The sequence below is a fragment of the Stegodyphus dumicola genome, chromosome 2 (genome assembly GCF_044657685.1).
Source record: "Stegodyphus dumicola isolate Sdum_Otavi_A_Nest chromosome 2, ASM4465768v1".
Lineage (NCBI taxonomy): Eukaryota > Metazoa > Arthropoda > Arachnida > Araneae > Eresidae > Stegodyphus > Stegodyphus dumicola.
Window position 1 is genome coordinate 182,527,461 of NC_140769.1, and position 22,525 is coordinate 182,549,985.

The window sequence follows — 22,525 nt, forward strand, 5'->3', positions numbered from 1 at the left end:
CTTATTATGCAATTTTTATAATAGTATTTAGTGTGTTCAGTTAAGTTAAGTTACTTCCAACTGTTTAATTCTTAGATTACCTGTATATGCTTTTATAAAGGGGCTGGCGGTCGAGGCTCTGTACCCTACTGAGAGGATCTCTCAGTGCGACGGTGCATATAATTCTACGCAATTACCATCCTAGTGCTGAGTTATACCTACTTGTATTATATTACGAGTTAAACCTACTTGTATTGTTTATGCAAGATAATTTCTAGTCACTAGAACGAGCTCGCAAACTCCAAAATCCCAAGCAAACTCAGATGGTGCTATGATTAATGTGAACGCTTCCCCTCCAGCTGAGACGCGTACCACTACTATCAATTCACCAGCTTCCAGAATCGAGACCATCAATCATCTTAGCGACCAGCTACATTCATTTTTAATGCAGACAGCCGCAAATTCAGCGTGAGCGAGAAAAAACTGCTTGGTTCATTAATTACCTCTATCCGCAATGCTTTTGCAGAACAAGAAGTGTACTGTGCAAGTCTGCAAGGAAAAATTCAGCTGCTGCAACAGCAACTCAGCGTGAATGATAATCGTTCTTTAACAGTTCCGGCCACACCAGAAGACCTTCCAGAACAGACGGAAACAGAAGAAACCCCATTTACCGAAGTCAAAAAGAGAAAAAGAAAAGCACGAACTGCGCAACTTAACAAACAGTTATCAGACCACGTCCTCCTATTAAAAGCAAAAGAAACAGATAGAACTCCAGAACAAGTCAGAACACAACTGACTACTGAAGTTAGTGCCAGGGAACTGGGCATTACTGTTGAAGAAGTGCGGCCCACACGCTCTAACGAACTTTTAATTAGGTGCAGCCACAGACAAAATATAGAAACACTCAGGAAAGCGATTGAGGAAAAGCCCTCACTCTCAGCAGCAGTCACGCTCAAAGAGCCCTCTTTCAGAAAGTTCACAATAATAGTCTTTGGTACCCTCCATCCGCAACAGCAGACGACATACGTGAAGCTTTTGCGAGCCTGGTGCCCTCAGCAAGTGAAGAACAAATACATCCAAGAAATCCTATTCGCACAACTATCGGCCACACTTGGATCGTCGACCTACAGCAGAATCTGTACGAGGATATTAAGGACCTTAGAAGAATTCTTATAGGATTCAGCTCTTGTGCTTTCAGAAAATACTTTCAAGTTTCAAGGTGTTTTAATTGTCAGCGGCTAGGACACTTGAGTCATTCTTGTAAAGCAGCGTTGGCCTGTGTAAACTGTGGACAAGCTCATAGCCAGGATAACTGCAAAGCAAAGACTCCACACTGCGTCAATTGCGCAACTCACAATAAATCCAAAGGCACTAGCTTCGACACCACACACCCGTCTAGTGCAAGACAATGTCAAGCCTACAAGGCAGAACTATTCAGAATGAAATCAACGGCGCAGTGGTAGCTGAACAGCAGGCTATTGCATATCCAAGTACAGTACATGGTTTTGCAATTCTTCAAAGCAACTTGCAACGCAGCCAAGCCGCAACTGTCCATGCAGCCCAGGTTATTCTAGAAAACAATGTAGATCTAGCCGCACTACAAGAGTTTCATTCCATTAACAACAGGATCACAGGATTCAGCAACTTCAGAACTTACCATTCAGTAGGCAATCAAGCAGCCATCGCCTACAATGGTCCACTCACGCCCCTGCTAATGCATAAAGGAGATTACACAGTTACTGTACAACTGGAAGGGCCTTATGGTCAAATTGCCATCACCAGCGTGTATTTTCCTCCTTCGCACGACATTGTCACTGCACTCCAGGAGCTGGAACAAGTCATGATGATTCCGACTAGGAATAAGATAATCGCTGGGGACTTTAACGCTGCTAGCCCTCTATGGCGTGCACCAGAGGAAAACAGGCGTGCTTGCCCTGTCCTTGACTTCATCACTTCTCATAACCTTGCAGTCGTCAACCCCACCGACAGCCCTCCTACATACTGGACTACCAGGGCTCAGGGGTGGCCTGATATCACTTTAGCCACCACTGGTATTCTTAATAATATTCACAATTGGAAGGTTAGCGAAACTCCCTCGTTCAGTGACCATCGCTACATTGAGTTCAGAATAGATTCGGAGCACCAATTTATAACAAAGAACAGATGGAAAACGAAGTATATAAACCTGAACAAATTTAAAGATGCACTTTCAACCCATATTGAAAGTCTCGTGGCACAATGTAACAATTGCAACAGTAGTAAAGACATCGACGCCATGCATGAAGATCTTATGCAAACACTGCTCTCAGTGTGCGAAAAAGTCTTGAAAAGGAAACATTACGCAGCCCCGAAATGCACTCCTTGGTGGAGCACCACGCTGACTGCTGAACGCAGCAAAGTCCGTGCCCTAAGGCGCAAAATGCAAGCATGCAAGGATCCCTTAGAAAGAGAGACACACTCGCTAATTTTTCGAAAGCACAGAGCTGCTTACAAAAGACAGATTGCAAAAGCGAAGTTTTCATCCTGGAAAGACACTGCGAATAAGTTCGGAACTGTCTTCCGTATTGCACATGACAAGATGTTTACACCTACTAATCTTACTGCCACAATAAGCCACGGAGCAGCAACTAGCACAGAAGTAGTTGCGCACATTCTGGACAATATCTTTAGACCTGATAACGCAGACACAGATAATCCCGCACAAAGAAATATCAGAGCCAGCGTCGAGCAATATTACAATACCAAGAAAACAGATTTTGAACCACTGCCTAACGCCAAAGAAATAAGCGACATTGTTAAAGCGTTAAACACCAATAAAGCACCAGGTCCTCATGGGATAGATAATGGCATTCTGCAAGCCATTAACAGTATGCATCCGGAGTTACTGCATGCCTACATCACTGCATGTTGGCGCAACAGATATTTCCCAGCCGGCACGAAACTTGGTGAGGTGGTGCTCTTCCTCAAAGCGAAAAAAGACCCTAATGTACCAACGTCTTACCGGCCTATTTGCCTTCTTCCTGCCTTGGGTAAAGTACTAGAAAGAGTCGTCCTTCAAAGACTTAAGCACTATATCCTGTCTGGACAAAGCATAAATGACAAACAATACGGCTTCATTCCTGGCAAATCGGTGGATCACGCGCTGCAGCACCTACGAAAATTAATAGCAAATAACAGAATAAATAACCAACATAGTCTCATTATCTCTGTGGATATACAGGGCGCTTTCGACTCGTTGTGGTGGCCCGATGTACTGAAGAGATTACAGGACATGGGTAGCCCTAAGATTCTCTTTGACCTTATTTACAGCTACCTAAGTGATCGCCGCTTACAAGCCACTACGGACGCAGGAGTACACTCACGTTCCATCAATAGAGGCTGTCCTCAAGGATCCTGTCTGGGTCCACTGCTCTGGAATCTTGTAGCGGACACAGCGCTGACCCTCTTTAACACAGATCCTCACACGGAAATATTGGCTTATGCGGATGACTTTTTGCTGGTAACCAAAGGGCACAGCCGCAACGCATATGAGACTAGGGCACAACAAGCAATGGACAAGATGGCCAAATGGGCCAATGACCATAAGTTAACTATTGCCAACTCAAAAACCCAAGGTATGCTTATCTGTCCAGGTAAGCGCCATCGAAGAACCCCGTGCATCAACCTTCATGGGAAAAATATTAAAATAGTCAGAAACTTGAGGTACCTTGGAGTTATAATTGACGACACATTGACTTGGATGCCACATTTAAAGGAGGTCAAGGCACGACTTCACAGGATATTTCATTCCATGCTCAGAACAGCAGCACCAACATGGGGAGTTTCTTCGAGGATGCTTAAGACGTGGTACTCTGTAGTTGCTGAACGTATTGCACTACATGGAGCCTCCATGTGGGGCATAACGATCACTACTAAAATGGAGAATCTGCTACGCTCAGCACAAAGACCATTCCTCCTGAGCATTACCCGCGGACATAAAACCTCGCCCACTAATGCTCTAAACGTGATTTCAGGACTACCGCCTCTGCATCTCTTAGCTCAGCGCGAGAGTGCAATAGTGCGAGTGCTCCGACTCAAAGAGACAATAAGTTTATGGGATAGGACTTATGTTTATACTGACTATGAGCAAAGCATTCCCGAGCCACCTTGCCACCCGGCCGAATTCAATATCTCGATTAACTGCAGGTCACCAACGTGGTTCAACGCCACTGCAATCTACACCGATGGTTCCAAAGGAGAATGTGGCACCGGTAGCGGATACTGTGTTCTACTTGGGAACCAGATCTTAAAGACCTGGGAAAGAAAGCTTAAGCACCACAACTCAGTTTTTCAGGCTGAACTGATTGCATTAAAAGCTGCACTTGTCTACGCACTGGAAAATAACTATTCCAGTATATATTCAGACTCAGCCTCTAGCCTCCAGGCAATCCAAGGCAAATGTAGTAAAAATCCACTCGTCAGGGCCATACAAAAACTCTTACTAAGAACACCTAAATACTATAGGCCTGAACTCCAGTGGGTACCTGCCCACACTGGAATACTGGGTAATGAAATTGCAGATGCAATAGCCAAAAGAGCAGCAACTGACCCCCACGTTCGCACACTTGACGTGCCTCTCCCGGGTTCGTTCTTAAAAGCTGAGCTCGAGAGAGAATTACTCAAACGTTGGCAACATCTGTGGGAGACAGAAACCACCGGCAGAAGAGTTTACAGATTTTTTCCAAAAGTCTGCCGGCTTCTAAAATCTGGCTCGTCTCACTTCACTCAGTATCTAACAGGACACGGTCCCTTCATGACTTACTTGCATCGCTTCAGACGACGCGAAAACGAGCATTGCTCATGCGGGATTGTAGGAGATCCGGACCACTATCTGTTCGCTTGCAGAGAGACCGCTAAATATCATCTTAGGCAACCAGTAGCAAACTACATCCATGCATGGGCCGAAGCTACTTCAAAAAATCGCAATGCATTGAAACGCATATGCGATTGCATAAACATTGCACGCATAATCTCAGACAGGCTGGAGTAATTCTCAGCCACCATCCTCGTCACCAGCACAGCCCCTGTATGCTCTGTACCTGTAGCGAACTAATTTTATCTTAAGTTAGCTTATTCGGCTTTTCTTATTCCCTGTATATATTTATCTTCTTGAACTGTAAACCTTGAATTATGAACCTTGAACTATGTATTTTGTCTTATTTTATGTATTGTTTCCACTGTTTTCCTTTTTTTTATTTTATGCATTGTTTTACTTTCTAGTATTTTACTTCTTATTAATTTTAGTATTTGTAACCACCTATCCATTACTCTGTAAATATGTAACTGGAATTGTTCTTCACGCCCGCAATGCACCCTTCTTCCATCATGCACTATCGTCTTCGTCCAGCATTTGTTTGCACTGCCCCCAGCAGTCGTCTTGAGCACAATATGTATTTATAAGTGTGTCTTTTGTTCAAGTTATTTCCGTCAGCGGGGCTACCTGGCCGATATGCTAACTACCCAGTGGACCGGCTGCCTCGCTGTCGGTGGAAAGAAAGAAAGGTCCTTTCCGACCTGCACAGGCATCGCAAGATCGGCACCACTTTTGCACGTCATTTTTTGCATTATTCCAGTAAAAGCGCTCACGAACTCTCTGTAAGGTCATCATAATTCCAAAGTGACCTCCTGTAGGGCTCTTATGTAGTTCTTTGAGGACATCAGGAATCCGGGATCTTGGAAGTATCAGTTGCCATCGGAGCGTCTTCCCATCATCCGACTCGAATTTCCGGTATAAGACGCCGTTTCGAATGTGAAGTGAATCCCAGAGTGCCCAGTATTGTTTTGTTGTAGGACTACAGATAGAAATGTCCTGCCATGTAGGTTTTCTGTTTGATGACTCTATTAAATCAAGTATGGGTTTAATGTCACGGTCTTCCAGCTGGTCTTTCCTGACTTCATCATCACTCCACGGGTCTCGATCAGCCGATGTTGATGTTGTAATTTGTCTTGCGACCGGAGTCAGCAGCTCGTATTTCGCTTCCACCCTAGAACAATATCGGCAGCTTTCTGGGCAAGGTCTTCTAGACAGGGCGTCGGCGTTCCCGTGTGATGATCTCTTTCGATGACGGATAGTGATGTCATATTTTTGGAGTCTCTGTATCCACCTGGCTATTTGACCCTCAAGATTCTTGAAATTTAAAAGCCAGGCTAATGAGGCATGGTCCGTGCAGAGGAGGAATTTTCTGCCGTATAGATAATGATGGAAATGTTCTACAGCTTTGACTATGGCGAGCAACTCTTTCCTGCCCAGGCAGCACGTCTCCAAAAATATACGTATAATTTTGGTGAAATAAGGGTATGGTATTTTTTGCACGTTATTTTTACGAAATTTATACGAATGAAAAAGGCTGAAGTTACTGTTGACTCTTTATCGTTATTTTCCATACGTTATTTTTACGAAAATTATACGAATCCGAATGTACTGAAAAAACTACCGCCATAATGGTATATTTTATTCGTCACTTTTACGCATATTATACGAATCCGAATGTTCTGAAAGAAACTACTGCCTTTATGGTATATTTCATTCGTCACTTTTACGGATATTATACGAAGTCTAAAAAGATTGAAAATGAAGTTTATTAATTCAAAATATTTAGTGCATTTTTGGCATTTCACTTTGTTTTCCTTTTCCACGAACATGAAAAAAGGGGCATTCATATATGAGGCTAAAATTTTTCTATGAATTTTAACATGTGAGCTAAATCTTTACGTGCATTTTTGCAAAAAATTATATTTTCTTAATTTAACGATTTCAAAATAACTTATTTATTTTCTTATATCAAATTTGTTATTTTTATTCATATCAACACTTACATTGATTTACATAATTTAATTTCTTTTATGAAAATCCTATTGCCCATTTAACTGGAATAACCTGTATATTAAATTTGTGTACTTACTAAGTTTGGTACAATACTCGCCTTATTTAATTTATCAAATGTGGGCAATTAAATTGGAATAATCTAGCAAATCTTTCATGTCGAGGAATAGAATAATAAATAGAGCAGAAGATGCTTGGAAATGTTTAACTTCTTGAACAATAGTTTAATAATCAAAGATATACTAAAATTTTTATTTAATAATAATAATAATAACTCTACGAAATTGCAAGCTGACTCCTGATATTTTGCATATATTTCAATTCCTTTGATCTTTGTTATAAAAATCACATGAGGCTAACATTTTTTAATTTTGTTTAATGTACGGGGAAAATGATATAGCGATTTTAATAATTTTTATATAAGTGAAAAATAAATAAATAATGTAAATAAAAAATTATATTACATTTTATATTTTTCCTGAAACAGTTAAAGACATTCTTAATATGGAGATCTACAGAATAAGTACAAGGGTCCAGTTAAATGAACTCAAAATTTGCATAGTTAATTTTACGCTAACATAAAAATTAACCGGATTTACGTTTATACACTGAGCATGCGCATACACAGACATTTCTATTTTTCGTAGAAAATTTGAATTATTACCTTAATACACAGATGCTGTGAATATAAATTTATATAATGCTAAAGTAAGTGTATTTTATATGCTAATTTAGAGGCTTTCTTAATATGTTTAATTATAAAGAAAAAAAAAAGCGTTTCAATTCTTGTTCACTGACCAATGGCAAAGCAGACACTTTCTACTTCCGGTTGTGGCGGGATATTTGTGAAGTCAGCAATGGCGGTCGAAAAGAATGGTAAAGTCGCAAAGAATACTGTTTGTACTTGGATTGGCGTTTGTGACTGAATCCATCGATGTTACTAATTATTTGAAGAAAGTAAGTAAATATTTTATATTTTCAGTGTTTAATACTCGTACTTTCTTCACTTATATAAAATTTTATAAATAGCGTCTGTGTAGGGAATGTGATTTTCCATGTGTTGTTCTTTTGTGTACGTGCCTAATGATTAATTTTCAGGATTTGGTACTGTTAATGACATAGAATACCAAATCAATAAATTGAAAAAATGTTGCACTAGTCTGTTTCTTACTGTTTGTGTCACTCCTGTTTGTATGTGTCTCACCTTTTTATAGTTATATTATTTTTACTCAAACGTTTTAATATTTATCTTAAAGCATACTGTAATTAAGCAGGAAATAGCTTTTAATGGAAAAAGGAAGGCAATATTAACATGACTAATTGTTCAGAAATCTGTTCTGGAAATATTATCTACCTTATGCCAAAAAATAAAGCATGTAACTTTCAAGAAAAATCAGCGTTAATTCACAAAATTTTCACAGGACTAGTTTCGATGGTTTTACCGAACCATCATCTTCAGCTGCAAAACCGCAAATGAACAAGATAGGAAATAATGTTTAGATAAGATAAGAAAGCCTGGACAAGAATAAGCAAGTGGCGCCATCTGTTGGCGAAACCAGAACTAAAACATAATTTCTCTAAAAGCCGAAGGCAAATTTGGATTGGAATTAGGATCGTTAACTAGAACAGAAAGATTTTTATGAATGTGAAATGCCTCTAGAAAATCCAGTTCTCCAATGGAAGATGTTTTTTGAATAATTTTGGCAGCAGAAAATTTGAAAGTGTGATTTTCGGACCAACAATGTTGAGCAACAGAAGACTTCTGTGTTTCCTTTTTTCTAACATATGCCTCATGTTCTTTGACGCGAAATTTTAAGGCTCTCTTAGTTTGGCCAATGTAAATTAAACCGCACTGGCAAGGAATCCTATAAATACCCCAGGAATTCATATCCGGAATGGGGTCCTTGAGTATAGAAGTTGGAATTTTATTGATGGGAGAGTAAACAACCCGAAAGTTAAATTTCTGCAAAATATGTGCAACTTTATAGCTAATTGATGGAAAGAAGGGAATGACAACAGAATTTTTATAATCTCCTAAAATAAGAGTGTGGCTTTTAGTGTGTTGAGATGAGAATTTTTTAACTGCTTGATTAATAATGTTGGGTGAAAAGCCCCTGTCAATAGCTATTGCTTTTAAATAATTTAGTTCTTCATCAAGGGCTAGTTTGGAGGAGCAAACTTGAAGAGCACGGAAAACATAGGAATAAAATGAAGCTAACTTTTGTTTAGTCGGATGACATGATTTAAAGTGTGGTGGAAGGCAAACCGATGAAGGTTTACGGTAAACTGTAGTACTGAAGTTGGATGTGTTACGTGTGACCAGAATGTCGAGAAACGGAAGAGAATTGCAAGTCTCAAGTTCAAAAGTGAACTGAATAGCAGGATCAATAGAATTCATTGTTGAAAGAACTCTATTTAAATCATCTTTATTACCTTCAAACAGGGTAAAAGTATCGTCTACGTAGCGGAACCATGCCGGGAAGTTTAAAGTTTCAAACAATTTTGATTCATAATAATGCATATAGATATCAGCCAGGATGGGACTGAGGGGGCTTCCCATGGCTAATCCCTCAGTTTGCTTGTAATATTTATTTTGGAAAACAAAATGTGTTTGTTTCAAACAGAGTTGAGTGAGAGAAATTAGCTCATCAATTTCGATGCAAGAGAAATGAAATTCGCGAAGTCTGGTTTCTAGACATCTTAATGCACCCTCCACTGGGACATTGGTGAATAATGATTTTACATCAAAAGAAACCATGAGTAAATTACGAGGAGAAATGTTTTTAACCTTTTTTACAAACTCTATTGAATTTTTTATGGTGTAAATGTTACTTTCTAATAGAGTGGAAAATCTAGAAACTAAATATTTAGCTAATGGATACGAGGCAGTACCTAAATTTGATACAATAGGGCGGAAAGGAATACCACTTTTATGAATTTTGGGAAGAGCATATAATCTGGCACAATTCGCAACAGATGGGATAAGCGAATGTTTTAAGTTGCTTGAAATGATTTGCGAAGATTTGATCGCAGTTTTTATTTTGGATAAGTCCGAAGGTGAAGGATCTTTAGGGATCGGATTATATGGTCCTTCGTTTAAGAGTTTAGTGACACCATCGATGTAAGTGTTCTTATCCATGACGACTATCTGGCCACCTTTGTCGGCCTTTGAAATGACAATATCCGGGTTAGAATGAATCTCGCGCATTGTAGCTCTTTCTCTCGCAGTTAGATTTGGTTTCAAAGGTTTATTATTGAATTTCACATTATGAGCGATAAGATGCCTAATCATTTCTTTCTGTGAATCTGAAACTTTACTGAACTTGAAAGCTTTTTCGATAGGAGCCAAAATCTTTGGAATCGAGGGTTTACAGGTTTGTAAGAAGTTAAAATTATATTTTAGAATTCTCTCTTGTTCTTCTGAAAGACTAACATTAGAAATATTAACTATTGGCTTGATGTTTACAATGGGAAGATTTTTTGAACTACTTGAACTGGAAGACTGTAAAAGAAGTTTTTCGAATTTAACTGCAAGGGTGTTTTTATGACGGTTAACTGCATTCTCCGTTCTAGACCAAGACTTTTGTTCAAGGGCAGTGAATTTTGGATATGTTTTAGCGAGTTCCAGATGAAGCTTATAGAGTTCATGTTCAATTTTGGACAATTGTTGACGTGTATCCCTTATCACGGACCGAAGTAAGGCAAGTTTGCAATTTAACAGAATTCTTGAAACGCGATTCGAAGGTTTTTGATTAGATTTGATTTGAATAAAATTGGGGATCAATTTTTTACATTTAGATTTAAGTAAAAAGTCAAGATGATTCAGGAATTTTTGCCGTTTCAGGCGTAATTTAGTGAAACGATTAACGGATGAAGGCATGATAAACAATGCAGAAAATCAAACTAAATTAACTGAGCAATAATAAAGTACACACAAAATAGCAGAAAAATCCCTCACTGAAATGAATAGAAAACAAAATGTTTGTAAGCAAAATGCATGAAATCAGACAAGCAAAGCACAATATCCAAATGTACAAAACATAAACATAACTTGAAAATTGCAAAAATGTACTCACCGAAACTCCTACAATCACAAAATGGCGGCCACACCACGTGCAAAAGAGAAAGCAAAATGTAAGCCTGTTTGGGGCTTCTATAATTAAGACACAATAACACGCCGAATAAATACTGATTCAGAAGTCAAACAAGAAAAATCAGCGTTAATTCACAAAATTTTCACAGGACTAGTTTCGATGGTTTTACCGAACCATCATCTTCAGCTGCAAAACCGCAAATGAACAAGATAGGAAATAATGTTTAGATAAGATAAGAAAGCCTGGACAAGAATAAGCAAGTGGCGCCATCTGTTGGCGAAACCAGAACTAAAACATAATTTCTCTAAAAGCCGAAGGCAAATTTGGATTGGAATTAGGATCGTTAACTAGAACAGAAAGATTTTTATGAATGTGAAATGCCTCTAGAAAATCCAGTTCTCCAATGGAAGATGTTTTTTGAATAATTTTGGCAGCAGAAAATTTGAAAGTGTGATTTTCGGACCAACAATGTTGAGCAACAGAAGACTTCTGTGTTTCCTTTTTTCTAACATATGCCTCATGTTCTTTGACGCGAAATTTTAAGGCTCTCTTAGTTTGGCCAATGTAAATTAAACCGCACTGGCAAGGAATCCTATAAATACCCCAGGAATTCATATCCGGAATGGGGTCCTTGAGTATAGAAGTTGGAATTTTATTGATGGGAGAGTAAACAACCCGAAAGTTAAATTTCTGCAAAATATGTGCAACTTTATAGCTAATTGATGGAAAGAAGGGAATGACAACAGAATTTTTATAATCTCCTAAAATAAGAGTGTGGCTTTTAGTGTGTTGAGATGAGAATTTTTTAACTGCTTGATTAATAATGTTGGGTGAAAAGCCCCTGTCAATGAAAAGCCATGGGAAGCCCCCTCAGTCCCATCCTGGCTGATATCTACATGCATTATTATGAATCAAAATTGTTTGAAACTTTAAACTTCCCGGCATGGTTCCGCTACGTAGACGATACTTTTACCCTGTTTGAAGGTAATAAAGATGATTTAAATAGAGTTCTTTCAACAATGAATTCTATTGATCCTGCTATTCAGTTCACTTTTGAACTTGAGACTTGCAATTCTCTTCCGTTTCTCGACATTCTGGTCACACGTAACACATCCAACTTCAGTACTACAGTTTACCGTAAACCTTCATCGGTTTGCCTTCCACCACACTTTAAATCATGTCATCCGACTAAACAAAAGTTAGCTTCATTTTATTCCTATGTTTTCCGTGCTCTTCAAGTTTGCTCCTCCAAACTAGCCCTTGATGAAGAACTAAATTATTTAAAAGCAATAGCTATTGACAGGGGCTTTTCACCCAACATTATTAATCAAGCAGTTAAAAAATTCTCATCTCAACACACTAAAAGCCACACTCTTATTTTAGGAGATTATAAAAATTCTGTTGTCATTCCCTTCTTTCCATCAATTAGCTATAAAGTTGCACATATTTTGCAGAAATTTAACTTTCGGGTTGTTTACTCTCCCATCAATAAAATTCCAACTTCTATACTCAAGGACCCCATTCCGGATATGAATTCCTGGGGTATTTATAGGATTCCTTGCCAGTGCGGTTTAATTTACATTGGCCAAACTAAGAGAGCCTTAAAATTTCGCGTCAAAGAACATGAGGCATATGTTAGAAAAAAGGAAACACAGAAGTCTTCTGTTGCTCAACATTGTTGGTCCGAAAATCACACTTTCAAATTTTCTGCTGCCAAAATTATTCAAAAAACATCTTCCATTGGAGAACTGGATTTTCTAGAGGCATTTCACATTCATAAAAATCTTTCTGTTCTAGTTAACGATCCTAATTCCAATCCAAATTTGCCTTCGGCTTTTAGAGAAATTATGTTTTAGTTCTGGTTTCGCCAACAGATGGCGCCACTTGCTTATTCTTGTCCAGGCTTTCTTATCTTATCTAAACATTATTTCCTATCTTGTTCATTTGCGGTTTTGCAGCTGAAGATGATGGTTCGGTAAAACCATCGAAACTAGTCCTGTGAAAATTTTGTGAATTAACGCTGATTTTTCTTGTTTGACTTCTGAATCAGTATTTATTCGGCGTGTTATTGTGTCTTAATTATAGAAGCCCCAAACAGGCTTACATTTTGCTTTCTCTTTTGCACGTGGTGTGGCCGCCATTTTGTGATTGTAGGAGTTTCGGTGAGTACATTTTTGCAATTTTCAAGTTATGTTTATGTTTTGTACATTTGGATATTGTGCTTTGCTTGTCTGATTTCATGCATTTTGCTTACAAACATTTTGTTTTCTATTCATTTCAGTGAGGGATTTTTCTGCTATTTTGTGTGTACTTTATTATTGCTCAGTTAATTTAGTTTGATTTTCTGCATTGTTTATCATGCCTTCATCCGTTAATCGTTTCACTAAATTACGCCTGAAACGGCAAAAATTCCTGAATCATCTTGACTTTTTACTTAAATCTAAATGTAAAAAATTGATCCCCAATTTTATTCAAATCAAATCTAATCAAAAACCTTCGAATCGCGTTTCAAGAATTCTGTTAAATTGCAAACTTGCCTTACTTCGGTCCGTGATAAGGGATACACGTCAACAATTGTCCAAAATTGAACATGAACTCTATAAGCTTCATCTGGAACTCGCTAAAACATATCCAAAATTCACTGCCCTTGAACAAAAGTCTTGGTCTAGAACGGAGAATGCAGTTAACCGTCATAAAAACACCCTTGCAGTTAAATTCGAAAAACTTCTTTTACAGTCTTCCAGTTCAAGTAGTTCAAAAAATCTTCCCATTGTAAACATCAAGCCAATAGTTAATATTTCTAATGTTAGTCTTTCAGAAGAACAAGAGAGAATTCTAAAATATAATTTTAACTTCTCACAAACCTGTAAACCCTCGATTCCAAAGATTTTGGCTCCTATCGAAAAAGCTTTCAAGTTCAGTAAAGTTTCAGATTCACAGAAAGAAATGATTAGGCATCTTATCGCTCATAATGTGAAATTCAATAATAAACCTTTGAAACCAAATCTAACTGCGAGAGAAAGAGCTACAATGCGCGAGATTCATTCTAACCCGGATATTGTCATTTCAAAGGCCGACAAAGGTGGCCAGATAGTCGTCATGGATAAGAACACTTACATCGATGGTGTCACTAAACTCTTAAACGAAGGACCATATAATCCGATCCCTAAAGATCCTTCACCTTCGGACTTATCCAAAATAAAAACTGCGATCAAATCTTCGCAAATCATTTCAAGCAACTTAAAACATTCGCTTATCCCATCTGTTGCGAATTGTGCCAGATTATATGCTCTTCCCAAAATTCATAAAAGTGGTATTCCTTTCCGCCCTATTGTATCAAATTTAGGTACTGCCTCGTATCCATTAGCTAAATATTTAGTTTCTAGATTTTCCACTCTATTAGAAAGTAACATTTACACCATAAAAAATTCAATAGAGTTTGTAAAAAAGGTTAAAAACATTTCTCCTCGTAATTTACTCATGGTTTCTTTTGATGTAAAATCATTATTCACCAATGTCCCAGTGGAGGGTGCATTAAGATGTCTAGAAACCAGACTTCGCGAATTTCATTTCTCTTGCATCGAAATTGATGAGCTAATTTCTCTCACTCAACTCTGTTTGAAACAAACACATTTTGTTTTCCAAAATAAATATTACAAGCAAACTGAGGGATTAGCCATGGGAAGCCCCCTCAGTCCCATCCTGGCTGATATCTACATGCATTATTATGAATCAAAATTGTTTGAAACTTTAAACTTCCCGGCATGGTTCCGCTACGTAGACGATACTTTTACCCTGTTTGAAGGTAATAAAGATGATTTAAATAGAGTTCTTTCAACAATGAATTCTATTGATCCTGCTATTCAGTTCACTTTTGAACTTGAGACTTGCAATTCTCTTCCGTTTCTCGACATTCTGGTCACACGTAACACATCCAACTTCAGTACTACAGTTTACCGTAAACCTTCATCGGTTTGCCTTCCACCACACTTTAAATCATGTCATCCGACTAAACAAAAGTTAGCTTCATTTTATTCCTATGTTTTCCGTGCTCTTCAAGTTTGCTCCTCCAAACTAGCCCTTGATGAAGAACTAAATTATTTAAAAGCAATAGCTATTGACAGGGGCTTTTCACCCAACATTATTAATCAAGCAGTTAAAAAATTCTCATCTCAACACACTAAAAGCCACACTCTTATTTTAGGAGATTATAAAAATTCTGTTGTCATTCCCTTCTTTCCATCAATTAGCTATAAAGTTGCACATATTTTGCAGAAATTTAACTTTCGGGTTGTTTACTCTCCCATCAATAAAATTCCAACTTCTATACTCAAGGACCCCATTCCGGATATGAATTCCTGGGGTATTTATAGGATTCCTTGCCAGTGCGGTTTAATTTACATTGGCCAAACTAAGAGAGCCTTAAAATTTCGCGTCAAAGAACATGAGGCATATGTTAGAAAAAAGGAAACACAGAAGTCTTCTGTTGCTCAACATTGTTGGTCCGAAAATCACACTTTCAAATTTTCTGCTGCCAAAATTATTCAAAAAACATCTTCCATTGGAGAACTGGATTTTCTAGAGGCATTTCACATTCATAAAAATCTTTCTGTTCTAGTTAACGATCCTAATTCCAATCCAAATTTGCCTTCGGCTTTTAGAGAAATTATGTTTTAGTTCTGGTTTCGCCAACAGATGGCGCCACTTGCTTATTCTTGTCCAGGCTTTCTTATCTTATCTAAACATTATTTCCTATCTTGTTCATTTGCGGTTTTGCAGCTGAAGATGATGGTTCGGTAAAACCATCGAAACTAGTCCTGTGAAAATTTTGTGAATTAACGCTGATTTTTCTTGTTTGACTTCTGAATCAGTATGTAACTTTCATTTATTTATGAAATTCAAAATTTTTTTATTTGCTTAGTGTTTTCCCTAAAAATAATTTAATTCCTTATTTTTGAATTTAGTTTTATAAATTTGCTTTAATATATAATCTTTAACTCAAAGATATTGTGCTATTAAAACAGGAAATTTTATGCAATAGAAACACAGGTACTTTGTTCCAAATCTACTGAATTTTCATGCACTTGTAATTACTGAAATATATCCTTTCATGAATAATAAGTAAGTCCTAAGTCCTTTCATGAATGCATTTCTTTTTTGTTTGTTTTATTTTGTTGTTTTAAAAGATTAAAAAAAAAGAAAGAAAATAATAGTTAAAGTAAGAATGCTTTACTTTCAGTTTTGAATAAATTTATTACTATTACTGCAGCTCTAAACATAATTTTCGAAGTCAAAACTTGATAGATATGTTGACTATTAGACTTGCATGAAACAATTTATTGAAAAATTAGTATTTGATCTAAAATACCTTAAATTATTTGAATTATATTTTACTAAATCATGTATTTTGATATAACTAGATAGTTAAAAAAATTAAAATTGTAAATGTGCAGAAATGCTTATATAAAACCAAGAAATTGTTTATATTTTTGTTGCTTTTTCCCTTGTAAATTTATATATATATATATATATTACAGTCTGGGCAGTCAGCACCCTGCTGAATTGTAGTAAACGAGACGTCCAATCTACTAGACCATCAAAGATGCAGATTTGGATTTTCTATTTCATAATTATTGAAATCATAATGGTATGTTTGTTTAAATTAGTACTGTTTATAAATGTGATAAAAATAAATTCTGATAAACTAAGAAATGATTTATTTTCTATTAATTATGAACTGTAAATAATGTAACCAATTTTCTTCATAGTATTTACTAAACATTTTTTTTTTAAAAAGGGAGGTAGTCTTATTTATATAATTCTTGCACAGTGAGATACCAAGAAATAAAACATTTCAGGAATTTTCACTTAGTATATCTTGATGTGTTAAATCATGTTGTTCAACGCCATATTACTTTTTCACAGGAAAGTAATTTTATTGATCTAACATCTGCATAAATCAAACTTTTTTAAGAATGATTACAGTTTCTAAGCTAACTTAAAATTTTCAGATTTAGAAAATATATGTTTAATGTAGCATTAGTTTTCCATGGAATAGAAAAGGTTTTAAAAATGTTCAGTTCTTAGAGGGAAATAATATAAATGAGATTGTCCTGATATAGTTTCATCTGGAAATGAAAATGAATTTTCGGATAGTGAAGATGAAATTCTCTGCATTTAAGAATTCTAATAAAACTGATTAATGTAAATCCTATGATTCATGTAGGTATTCTTCTGTTATCAGGACCAAATTCAGAAATGTGTGTTTATATGCATGCATTTTTAAATGTAGGTGCTCGTGTGTGCATGTGTATATTCTTTATGTATGTATGTGTATATTCATACACATATATGCGCATACATGCATATACACATGCTTACATATCTACAGTGGAACTTTGATCTACGAGTTTAATTCGTTCCAGCATTCAACTGGTATAGCAAATTTCTCGTATCTAGAAACGAGCTTCCCCATTGAAAATAATGGAAATTCAGTTAACCCATTCCACACCCCAAAATATATCAACATTTTAATATCAAATCAATTTTTCCTAATAAATAACACTGGTAAATAATATAACCATAGTTTAACTTTCTTACCAACTTTTTAACTCCTCATTAATCCACACCAACAACAGCTTCTGAACATTTAGGAGTACTTTTATGGTGCTTAGAAGCAACGATAATTCCTTTGGCTAAATCAAGTTTCTTAATTTCTTCCTGCTTCTTCAGAATAGTGTAGATTTTCGATGTTGAAAGGCTGCAAGTCTTTGCCAATTCCGTCACCATGCTTATGTTTATCTATAATTTCTTTCTTGATATTGACGGCCATGGTCTTCTTATTTTTCTTTGCAGCACTATCTGAGGCAACAATCTTCTTGCGAGGCATCTTAAAATAATTATTTTCACGTTAAATGTCAAAACAATTAACTTGCAAGTGCAGAAACACATATATAAAAGAACACTGAATGATCTGACGAGGGGATTCCTTGAGTTGAGCCGGATAATGAAATGGCACCACCCATACCAATAGCCTGGCTCATTGCTCATTACTCGAGTCAATGCTCGTATTTTGCTTATACTTTCCTCGTATCTCGAGGTTTCATTGTACATTTCTGAATCCCGTCCTAATAACAGAGGAGTACCTTTGCCAGTATTGTAACAGAGCTAGAATGAATTGCGTTAAATATGTGGAAAATGCATGCTTAAAGTACTGTTATTTTCTAAAAATCTTCTGTATGTCTATTTTTTACAAGAAGAAAAAATAGCTAAAAGTTGTTAATTTATTTATTATTCCAAATGGGCTTTGTCCCTAAAGGACTATTGTTTTTGTTTTGCATTGGTTCACTATAAATATCCGTTTCACTTTTCAAACTGTTCCCACTAAATGTTAGTCCCTAGTGTGGAATTAATACTTTCTATTTTAGTGCCCTCTATAACCTACGTTAGGGTTAACCTGTATAACCTACAAGGATTGCCAGTTTAGGGGAGATATCTAGGTAGTCATCGTAATACGTACCTTATTTTTTTATTATTTTTAAATTAAATTGAAAGTAATAAACTAGTTTTCAAGAATGGAGTTAAACTAGATTTGCATTCAACTCTGGTTTATTGTGTTAATGATGTTTTGCTGTAACAAATATGAATTTTTTATTTAAGTATAATAATTTAAAATGTTTTTTTCTAGAGAATGAAGTACTGCCACTAAGTCGTATTGGATATGTTGCAAGGTAATTTTCTATTCTACATTAACTCAATATTTATGTCCTGTTACAGATATATTGGCAGAAATAATGAAAACCTGACATTCAAAAAGAAAAATAATAACGTTGAATGTAGTATATTAGATGGTTAACTGCGATTTGGCAGCTCATTAATAATCGTACACATATTGAATACGAATAATTTTGACAATTACCGGTATTTTCAATAGTATAAAATTGGGCAAGAAAGCAGCTTTAGTTTAGAACCGATTTTAAATACAACTCTCTTAATTTCGAAGGTGATCCTGCACACACAGGTCCTGTGTAATAGAAGGCTCGCCAACGGCCCAGCGGTAAAGTCGCTGTGCACTGGTAGTTCGGTTCGACGTTCGAATCCCGCAAACGGTCTGGCTGCATGGCCGTTTCCGTGGTTTTACCCATGTGTAACATGTATACGAGCCAGTTTCCCTTAGAAAGTCCTTCACGAAGGCATTCCTCACCTTAGGCAGATAGCCCTATTGTGCTTTGCAGTAATCAAATAAACCTAAACCAAACCTGTTACAGATGTATTTTTATGTTACTAAAATAGTAAAACTTAAAACTAAACTGGATGGCACAAACAGCCCTTAGAGAGCCATGGCTGGCAATGCCTTGATATCTACTTTCTAGATAGTGAGCTCTGTGGTGTTTTTGCATAAGTGGTCAGCTTGTTCAGGCCCCCTGGTATTAAGTCCCAAATGGAACTTGGTACTAATTTTATCGATCCACTCAAGGGATGAAAGGCTATTTCAACTTTGCCTGGCCTGGGAATCAAACGCGGGACCTCTGGTGCTGCTGCGTGATACACTAGCCACTGTGCTACGAAGCCTCCCTAAAATAGTTAATTTATGAAAATTAAAAATATCAGGGTACTTTTCTGTTTCGCCGGCGCAAATCTTGTCAAGCAGACTTTATTGGTGACAACACACAGTATACACATAAAAAATTTTAAGAAATGTTAGTTCTAAGAAATTTTTATTTTAAAAGCATAAACATTTTAATATCGTTTAAAATTTTGTAAAATGATAATAAATAAAGACAATGAATTTGTAGAAAGACATTAATTTGTATTTGCAAAAAGAGATTAATTTAAGAATATACTATGCTTTCATGGTACAACATTCTGATTCGCCGTTTCATATCACGTGACCTCAAGTGATCTCATCTCATGTTAAACTACGCTAATTCTCTCAGTAATTATCTACATTAATTTCAAGTTAAATCTTAATTTGGAATACAAGTTTAAATGCAAGAATTATTTCATTTCGTATGAATAGCTTACTCAGAAATTATGTAAAATCGCAGTGCTTTACTTTGCTAGTGCGTTCTCATTAGAATTGATGAATTTAACCCTTGATTTTGCCTTTTCTATAATTTTGGGTGAGAGTGTGATTGCATCCTAATCGATTTAATTACCATGAATGGCCTTAGGACATAAAATTAAACTATCTGGTAAAAATTCGATGTAATTGTATCCCAGTATTGAAAGAAACATTCAATCTGATAGAAATAGCTGCAACGTGTTTTGAAAATGAAACGTAAAAGATTACCAGCGAGGATAATCTGTTTGGCATCGGTTGTACCATTTTGGGCGACTTTATCGCTTGCACCGGCAAAATGGAAAAGTACCAATATTGGTTTGACAAAGGTAAGATGTAATTGAATTTAATAAGTTGGAAATACTGTCTGTCTTTCCATGAGTTAAAAAATAATTTCAAATAAAATTTCTTTTTTCAGTTTTTCATGTTATTTGTTTAATGTTATTGTAATCTGATTTATCATATTTAGTCACATATTCCATCTCTCTTTGCACTATAGTATATAATTCAAAGGACTTATCAGTTTCAGCAATATTTTTTTAACCATAACTCTGTTTCTAAATCATATCCTGAAAAATTAAGGAGTAAAGTACACAAAGAATTAAAATATGCAAGTAAATAATGGCGTTTAGTGTTGTGTATGTGTCTAATATTTGTACTAGATTGTAAAAGTTATAAAATTCTATTAGCTTTTATTCTTTTTTTAAATTGAGATGCTTCTTTGCACCCAAATTGTTAAAGCCTTCCAGAACTGGTACTTTGATCTAACTTCTATTCCTAATAAATAATCCAGCTGCATACAGTTTACTCAATTTCTGCCATGTGTAAGGTAAACAGTATTAGCTTTTTTTAAATATATCTTTTACAACTATTACATCAGGTAGATTTCTTTCATATTTTGCCTTAATCAAATCATCCTGCTAATTAAGAATTTATTAAAGTTATTATGTTACGTTAAGTTTTTGTGTGTATAATTCATTTTAAGTATATGCAAGCAAATGCATACATTAACAGTTACGTAGAATTATGTTTTGGGTATCAAATTCAGAAATTTTTGGGCTGTTTTTAGAAGAAATGATTTATACCATATTAATATTGGTAAAAAAATTCTGTGGCTTTTATATGAGAGTATATATTTTAAAATAGCTGCATGATATGGTAGAGGTAAAAAGCTTCATGTGGATCATAAATTAATATTATGTGGGAATTTTTCATTTATTTAATAAAGAAAATATTCAAGCCACAATTAAATTTTTTTCACTGGATTATTTGCATACAAAGTTTGCAGCAAATATTTCCTGCAACAGAAGTGACAATTTTTATTTTGCCAAGACAGGAAATTTAGTTAGTGAAACAGTAACCCTATTTTGGGATGTTAAACAGGAAGGCAAATTTTTGAATTTAAATTGATTTTTGAAGGAAGACTTTATTTAGTCTTGCTATCATTCTATGTGGCTTTTAACTTTTTTATGGTATTTATAATTTTATTGTTATTCAGCTTTCTGTTTGCTTAGAATGCACATGAATGTAGACTTGAAATATTTTATATTGCAAACTGAGATGCCATTGTTATCATAATTAAAGATTTATGTTCTTATTTTGGAGGAAACTTGATTGTGTATTGGTTTCTGGTTTATTGAAATGTGTAAAATAGCCTGTTAATGCATATACATATGTTAATGACATGTATAAGTTTTTGAAGTATTCTGTTATATGTATATAGTGTTGTGATTAGTTTTCTGATTACTCTTTATTTAAGAAAAAGTTATCTGTAAGAAAGCGAATATTCTTTACTATATGTAGGAGTAAAATTGGAAAGGCTAATGTAATATAATTAATAGAAAATTAAGTTTTTTCTCATGTACTTAAATACAAACATAGCCATTAAAGACTTTCTTAACTTTGCAATTCTAAGCAAATCTTTAGATATTTTTTACTTGAAATTATAGGCATTGTGTAAGGTATATAATTGAAGTTTACTGTGTGATAGTATGAACTTAAATTTTTAATTACTGAAATGTAAATTTTTAAATATGAAATACTCAGTGCATTTTATATGCATCTTTTAATACTTCAACTATATTTAAAAACTGAAAACATCTGAAGTTTGAAATTATTACAAATTTTTCTTTTTCTTGTTTAGGAGCTGTTTTCAAAACATTGGGTGACAAAGAATTCACTTTTACAAAAATCGAGCAGGATATTAAAGACAGCGAACTATAGAACAAATATGGCGAAACTGAATGAAATTTATGTTGAATTTATTATTGAAAAAAAAATATGCTCTTCAGATTTAATCTTGGTTTTTATTGTTTAACAGTAATTGCAGTTTTCGAAAACCTGTAAAATAAACCTAATTCTTAAATTAATTTCATGTGTATTTCTTTTGCAAGTATTACAGCTCATAATACTTCAAACAACTTGAAATTTGATACTTGTTAATTTATGTGGGATATGTTCATAATAATTTTATAATTTAAATAACTCATTGTCATCATATGAGCATAATTTAAAATGCACAGCATTTGA

The 22,525-nt window shown here is 35.5% G+C and overlaps 1 long non-coding RNA gene across 1 annotated transcript; it reads left to right on the forward strand.

Annotated features, from left to right (window-relative positions):
- The first annotated feature begins 7,704 nt into the window (after positions 1 to 7,704).
- Positions 7,705 to 22,271, forward strand: LOC146998667 (uncharacterized). Its single transcript, XR_015039344.1, has 4 exons — positions 7,705 to 7,798; positions 16,473 to 16,582; positions 18,623 to 18,665; positions 22,140 to 22,271. It is a non-coding gene; the product is annotated as an uncharacterized LOC146998667 (long non-coding RNA).
- The last annotated feature ends 254 nt before the right edge of the window (positions 22,272 to 22,525 follow it).